At 39.0% G+C, this 7760-nt stretch overlaps 1 long non-coding RNA gene across 1 annotated transcript; it reads left to right on the forward strand.

Annotated features, from left to right (window-relative positions):
- Window positions 1-980: 980 nt before the first annotated feature.
- Window positions 981-7760, forward strand: LOC109366866. The gene is made up of 2 exons (XR_002113524.2): window positions 981-1130; window positions 1734-7760. It is a non-coding gene; the product is annotated as an uncharacterized LOC109366866 (long non-coding RNA).

Consider the following 7760-nt stretch of genomic DNA (forward strand, 5'->3'; position numbering starts at 1 on the left):
TATATATATATATATATATATATATATATATATATATATATATATATATATATGTAATATGCACATATATAGTCATAACTATTATCCTTTTCCTTTTCTCTTTGTAAATAGTTTTATCTCAGAAATAGTTTTTCAAAGAAAACCCAAAGTAAGCCTGTGGCATTCAGAACTTTGGTCTCCTATCCTTCTCAGTCTCTCACTGTCTCGTCACTTTTTCCAACTCTTGGATAGACAAGAGATACAAAGTGGTGCCAGACCTGTTTCCAAGTCTGTGGTTGGACTCAATAATCTTTAAGGTCTTTTCCAACTTGAGCAATTCTGTGATTCTACTGAATATCAGGAAAAGGTTCTTCACCAGAGAGTGGTCAGGCATGGAACAGGCTCCCTAGGGCAGCGGACACTGAGCTGCTAGTGTTCAATTGGTGTCTGGACAATGCTCTCAGACGTGTTCTCAGATTTTTGGGTGGTCCTGTGTGGAGCCAGGAGTTGGACTTGATTATCTTTATGGGTCCTTTCCAACTTGGGATATTCTATGGTTCTATGATTCTGTGAATTTTCTCCCTGCTCAACTTTTGAGGTGAGCATTTCTATTGTAAAGAGTTCCTTAACCCTTCTTAAGTTCTTCCTTAATATAAACCACTGCTGGTAAAACTAATCTGCCATACTGCACTTAGTGACTGAGTTTTAATGTGGAGTTGACACACAGTTAAAACTGAGCCACAGTGTTTGTGATATGTCTAGATTTAAAACCAGCAAACATGTAAATGCGGGATAAAAATCAACCTAGGAATTGTGTTTCAAATTTTAGAAGGAAAGTGGTTTGGCTTATTTTTTTCTATTTTCAGGAAAACTATTGTTTGCTATCTTAATGGTTTCACATGCTGTTGAATATATATATATATATATATATATATATATATATATATATATATATATATATATATATATATATATATATGTAGATATATGTATTTCTGAAATAAATGTTGTTTGCAGGTACTTTGTCCTGGGGTATCTGTACAAGTTGTAGGGTATGACTGATCATGAAGTGCCATACCTGCACCTCCCTGTGCTTTGCTCACTCACTGCATCAGGGCCATGAAGTGGCTGAAACACTGAAGCTCAGCAAGGTGAGAACTCCCCCTTAGAGAGCTCTAATGGTTTTTCAGTGATTTCAAAATGGCCAGGTACAGACAAGGAAAATTTGGGTTGAATTTCATCGTGGCAAAACCACAACCTGCCACATGGCAGTTGTGCTCTGAGGTTTCCATGTGAGTATCTGCTGAGTGGAAGTTAGTGTGGAAGGCTAAGGCCATCCCATACTACTGCAATACCAGTACCCATACCATGATGTAGCGGTCCTCAAGAGTGACTGATATCCTTGAAGAATGATAAAACTGACCATGCATAAACTTGAAATGGTCCAAATGAATAGCTTCTTTTTAAGGCAAAGCTATGGTTTTAATGATGTGATTCAAATTTATTTGTTTTATTTGTTTATAACCTTTTCTTGCCAAAATCTTTTTCCTCACAAGATCTTTTCCTCACCAGAAATATGAAGTTAAAAATTATTCCTATTGGCTTTTTCTTTGAAATCATAAACACATAATTTGTTGTGGGATTTTGTTTTGTTCTTTTTTTCTGATTTTAATGAAAATTTCTGTATATCCAGTTCTGACTAGTGCTCAAATACACTAATTCTTCATTTTCTTCCAACCTCGTTCCAAATACAGAAGCCTTCTCGGGGATGGTCCTTTTGCCAGCTGAGATGCCTCCATCATTCCATTGCAGTGAAGCGGAGGCACTGCATCCTTAAGGATCCCCATGGCTGTATGTTGTGATATCTGTCACAAGGCATTTCTATTTAAGGCAGCTTGCAATAGACATCTGTAACTAACATCTGGTGAGGGGAGAAAACAAGTAAATGAGTAATTGTGGCACTGAACCTGTCCAGAAATGGATGAGGGTAAACTTTAGCCTTCTGCTGCCTTCCTTCCACCTTTGGCAGCTGACCTTTCTGAGGGGACAGCAGGAGGCTGCCACCCACCTTCCATGCACTGCTCTGCACCCTGCTTTGCTCTGTGCACTGGAGGAGAGATGGGAAGGTGATGGTACGGATCCACAGAAGAAAGCAATTGTGTGTTTAAATACGGGTGTGGAGAAAAGTACAGAGACGATTTATAGCAGAAGCTGCATACACATTATAAAAATCTTATTTGAAAGCTTTCAGGAAAAAAAAAATAGAAGTGTTCAAATTCAGCAGTGATTAGACTGATGCATATCAGCACTTCATACCCTCATGCCAGTTTCTGAGGTCATTGCTGTATCGTCTGTCAGTAACTTCCTGGTGTGGCCCAGTGTCTTAGAACTATTCTGTGTTTTTTTTTGTAGGGCTTTTTTCCCAATTTGTTAAACATGAAAGAGAGACAGGAGAAACACTAGTCAAAGATGAAGGTTTTACAAGGATTTCTCATTCACTCAATGTAAAATAAATTCTTTACAGCACGACTGGAATGTCTTTGCATATATTCCAGGATGGCTGTGCCCAGCTCTGAGACCAGAGCGATGCCTTCCCAAAGATCATGCAGTCAGCTTGCTGCCAGCTTTACATACAGCCCTCACTCAGAGATGTATGTCATTGCTATTTTACAGCTGTCAAGACACACTTTTAAAAAATGGAAGCCCTATGCACCAGATGTTACCGAGTCCGGTGTGGTCTACATTGGACCCCTTCCAAACCTGCCTGCATATAATTTTCAAGTCCCAGCAGCCTTGCAGTGCTAGAAGATTAAAAAAAAAAAAAAAAAAAAAAAAAAAAAAAAGACCATTACTGTACCCTTTTATATTGCTGATCTCAGTTTAGTTATCTGAAGCACCACCAGATAAATAGTTCAATCAGAGGAATTCCACCTCAGCATTAACTCCTACCACTTCCATTTTTTTTCTAATTTGAGGCAGATTTGGATTACCAGCTCTAAAATCTGAAAAATTCTAATCGATGATTAATATAACTATCCAGAGAGGTATTTTTTTCTTTTAAATCATGAATATTGGAGTGTACTGATATGGCATTTTTGTGCAAGGAACTCTATGAATTCATACAGTTGAGTTTTATGTACATGTGGGTAGGGTACATATGTGCATCTGGACCTGATATTTTAATTTTAAAGAGGGCTCACCTCCAGGAATAATACAATTTACAGAGCTGTTAAGCAACCAGTTGTTCTGAGGATACCTTCCCAAGAAAATGTGTTATTTCAGTCAATGGCTTTGAAGCATTTGCTTATGGTCAAATAAATGCTTGGATACTTCCCTGAAGATGAAGAATATTAGTCTGAGCTCATGTCACTCACTCAGTGAGGGACGTAAATTAGTACATTCAGTACCTGCAAAGCCTCTTGCAGAGGCCCAGCTTTGACTGTCGCCAGTCTCTGAGAAGGTATTTAGGTTTCTTGACCTCCTTGAATGGCTCTGTGGGGCTGAGCTCTTACCCTAAAGGCAAAAGAATTAGGAGTACTATGTGGAGACCCCCACTTTTAGATGGTATTTTCAGTGTGTCCATTACTATTTCACATTGCAACAGTGTTTTGAATACTATGACAAATAATACTAAAAAAGCAGTTTAATAATTCAGTGATTTTGTAGTCAGTGTTGATTTTCTTCCTTTTTCCATCTATTCGTATATAAGATTATGCATATATTGGCTGCGATAAGTTTGTCTTTGACAAAGTCTATTATTCACATTGCATAAGAATTCCTTTACTTTTGGAGCAGAAAAGTGTTCACAGAAACAGCAAACCAAGGAAAATATTAATGAGCATTTGTAAGAAACAACAGTTAGTGCTCAGAATGTATACGGAAGTAGAAGCCACTTGGTTATGGATTCTTTATACATGCGCACAGAAGGGCTCGTGTGATGAATCAGAAGTAATGAACAAGTTTGATTTTGGATATTAAGCATTAGCCACATTTATTTTAGGGGCAATCTACAGATTGGTTGTTATTTCTCTGAATGATGTCTTATACTACAGTAGTGGTAAGACAACATAAACCTAAATCACATAAAACTGTGAAGTGGAAGAAATGTCTATTTTTTATTTACTCTGTGTAAAGCTGATTTTATTTAAGATTTTATTTTTAAATAGAAATAACAATACTATTAAGAAAAATTTACAGTTAACATATTTTCTTTGTATAGATTTCCTTTAACCTGGGTAAATGAGACACTTCGCCATCACTGTTCTCCATTTTGATGTAGATTATCTCCTAGTTCATCTCTCTTTTAAACGTTCAATTTTGTTTTCCCCTTTATGAACCTGCCAGGGACTACAAAGGGTAGTACAGATTTTTACCCCTTTTCCTCGAGTTAAGAATTCTTTCATTTGCCAAACTGTCTTCGCAGCTGTGGATGTGGCTCTGTGCTCTACTTTCTTAGAGCTGCATTTGAGCTCCTGCTAAGACTGAAAGCTTTGGGGAAAATAAATCTAAGATGTCAGTGACTTAAAGCCTACTGCTGTAAGTTTAAGATGTTTGCCTAATATCACATCACCGAAATGGAACAGATAAAGATGAAGTGTAAAGTATACGTAATGTGGCTTGCAGTTAAATGCGGTAATTGAAGAATGCAGGCAGCAGATCTGGGAAGGTGATAAGGTAAGCAAAAGCTTCTTGGGAAAGGTAAACTATCTGAAGAGCTGACAGTGATATGCACTGACTGGAAGGAACCCAAAATTGTTTTAGCCTTTAAGCATCCAACAGACATTGGAGTAATTGAGTAATCATACACTCTAGGCCCAGTGTTCCTGTCACCGATACCTCATGCATCTCAGTTATTGGTGTAATTTAAATTTGATAGCCACATAATGGACCAAATTCTCTTCTTTACTTTTCATAAGTTGCCCTGTTGGATTCAATGTGAAGAACGTTTGCATAAGTGCAGAGAGCAGAATTTGTGTCATGAGACTTACTTTCTCAAAATGCAGTATCCTCTGCGGTATGCGTTGCGCAGCACCATATAAGGCAGAATATTTATTCTGAAGGAAAATATCCTGAAGCACCGGAGGTTAGTTCAAATTCTCAAAAAGTGTAAACTTTTCAGTTTCTTCCAGTGCTTAAGCAGCTTTCCTCAATATTTATGCCAGAAATTGTCCTCAAGTCTCTCCTGCTGTTAATGCCAGCACTTTGAAGGTGTGTTAGGTTCTGCGTTGTAAAAGATGACGCCTGCCTGTACGCATTTCTCAGGATGACAGTTTCTACCTTTCAAGGGTCGTTTGGGTCAGAAATTTTCATTAAAAAATATTTGAGAACGTGCCACATACCTTGTCTGTTTATTCAATCTTAATATTCAACAAAACATTTCAATATTGCTAAGCGGACAGATCAGAGTAAGCTCATTGGAACACGGGAACATCTTTTTGTTCTGCTTTTATACATAGCACCTCATACAGCTGAGCCATACTGCAGTGCAGATAGTAAATACTAGTCATCAGGAGGGCTTTGAGGCGTGACTTTCACAATGAGCACACAGCTTCATAAAGAAATCTGGGCCTAATTTTCTCTGTAAAACAGGGGCAGCGTGCTAGTCTGCATCTCCGTAGTGCTGGATGATTGATTAATATGTCTGAAGTGCCATATAACAGCTAACGTTGATCCATTTGGCCCCACAGCCTGCAGTGGAAGGAAAGCCAGGCTCCCAGCTTAGTGCAGAAAACTGCTCCTCAAAGTACTCTTTCTGGCTGGTAGTAAATACGCAGTGGGGGAGGCTCTTGGTGTTGTCCTTTCTTGACGGAAAGATAATTAAACTTAGGATTTGTCCTGGAGGATTCTTTTACAGACTTTCTCCTCCCCATTTTTCCTTCTAACCCCTCTATGGCCCCTAGAAAAAGAAATTCTTTTAGACTGGGTCCAGTGAAATAACATCAGCCTGCTGAACCCCAGCCATCTTTACTCCTTCTGAAAGACATGGCTGCTGTACCACCTAACCCATAGCACTTTCTGGCAAGGTTTGGGTTGTGACAAGTCTCATTTCTTCATGGAAAGAGCATCCCAGCAATTCCGGGACGAGGATGAGCAAGGGGCTGATCTAGGGGTCAGCATGACAAGATCACCCTGTTGGAGGAAGAAGCATACAGCTGCATAGATGTGAGTGGTGGTGTGCAAAGCCAGGGAATGTTCTGGCACAAATTACTGATTACAATAGCAACAGCTCTCTGTGCATCCACTGACAAGAGGCAGAATGTCTTCTGGTTGTTACCTGGTTCTGTTCATTAAGAGTCCACTTATAAGTGGGCTATCTTTGTGCCAGGAAGAGGCATACACTGTGTCCCACCTCATAAGCCTTCCCTCTGTCATCATCACTGCTGATGCAGCACTGTCTATCTGTATGTAACCCACAAATTATCTTTCCACATCACTTTCAAATGTTTTCACACCTGGATAAAGGAGTGAGGTTAAAAGGAAGAAAGGGCTGAAGTCTGCCCGCATCTATATGGTGTGGCCCTTCCTGTCCAACTGTGCAGCTGAACCTCTCCCTCTGGTTTTCATCTGTTCCTATCTTGATGTCTCCCACATGACTTTTTTTGAGTTTTGATAAATGCAGTCTTGCCCTTCACTTACACCCAGCATGCTGCAGAGGTCACTTTTCTGTCCCGATGCTTTGACCATGACACTTTTCTTTGTAATCTGTATCTGGTTCGCTCTGTGCATTTCAAAAATAAGTTCCTTTATAAGTCCTGAAAACTTTCCAAGCTTTTTTTTCCTCTTGTCCTTCACTCCCTACAAAGGGATTGATTCCATCTTTCATTACCCGCTTTTCAAACGCACAGACAGAAGTTGTGCAGCTCTATCCCTTTCTGCACTCGCCTCAGTCCCTGTAGCCAGACATGGGCCTGCATTGTAACTGCTTGGAAAATCAGGTGAATAGGAAATGTCAGTGTCTACCAATAGTTCATATTCACTTATACTCTCTCGCTGGTCTGCATCTATCCATTGTTTTTTGTTCTATTTTGTTAGATATTAGGAGGATGTTTTTTATACAGAGTATGGTGACACACTGGAGCAGGTTGCTCAAGGAGGTTGTGGATGCCCCATCCCTGAAGGCATTCAAGGCCAGGCTGGATTTTGGTCTGGGAAATCTCATCTGGTGGTTAGCAGGGGGTTGAAACTAAATGATCATTGTGGTCCTTTTCAACCCAGGCCATTCTACAATTTTATGATTCTATGAGTCTAAATTTGATTGAAAAGCCAAAGTTTGCAAATATTTGTAAGCTTTTTTCATCTATGAATTTTAATAGGACATAAAAATCTCTGTAGTTTTGTGAATTAGAGTTCAAATTCTTCTGGGGATGTCTCATATGTTTAAAGGAGACCAATCAGTAAATAAAACTGTTGTTGTTATTGTAATGCAAGTTATTTTTCAAAAATAATGATACTCAGAAAAGTGCCCAACATGACTTCTTTCTGTAGGAAATATACCCTATCTTCTGCTGCCTCACAGTGTTTGTCTGTTTTCATATGTGCTTTTACACGTTTATTGCTCTGGAATAGCAGTTCTTGACTACTATGTCTGGTTTCAGAGTAAGTGTTGACTTCAGCAACTTCCCAAGATGGCATTTTTTTAAATGAAAATCAAACCAGAATCTAGTTCAAGGATGTGACTGAGAGGAAGTGAGACATATTTGCCTCTATTTAATTCTGAAGACTGCTAGGAAAAAAAGCTAAAGTAAAATGAAAGAAGACCAGTATTTTCCTAAGGGTTTCTT

Source organism: Meleagris gallopavo, chromosome 3 (genome assembly GCF_000146605.3).
Source record: "Meleagris gallopavo isolate NT-WF06-2002-E0010 breed Aviagen turkey brand Nicholas breeding stock chromosome 3, Turkey_5.1, whole genome shotgun sequence".
Lineage (NCBI taxonomy): Eukaryota > Metazoa > Chordata > Aves > Galliformes > Phasianidae > Meleagris > Meleagris gallopavo.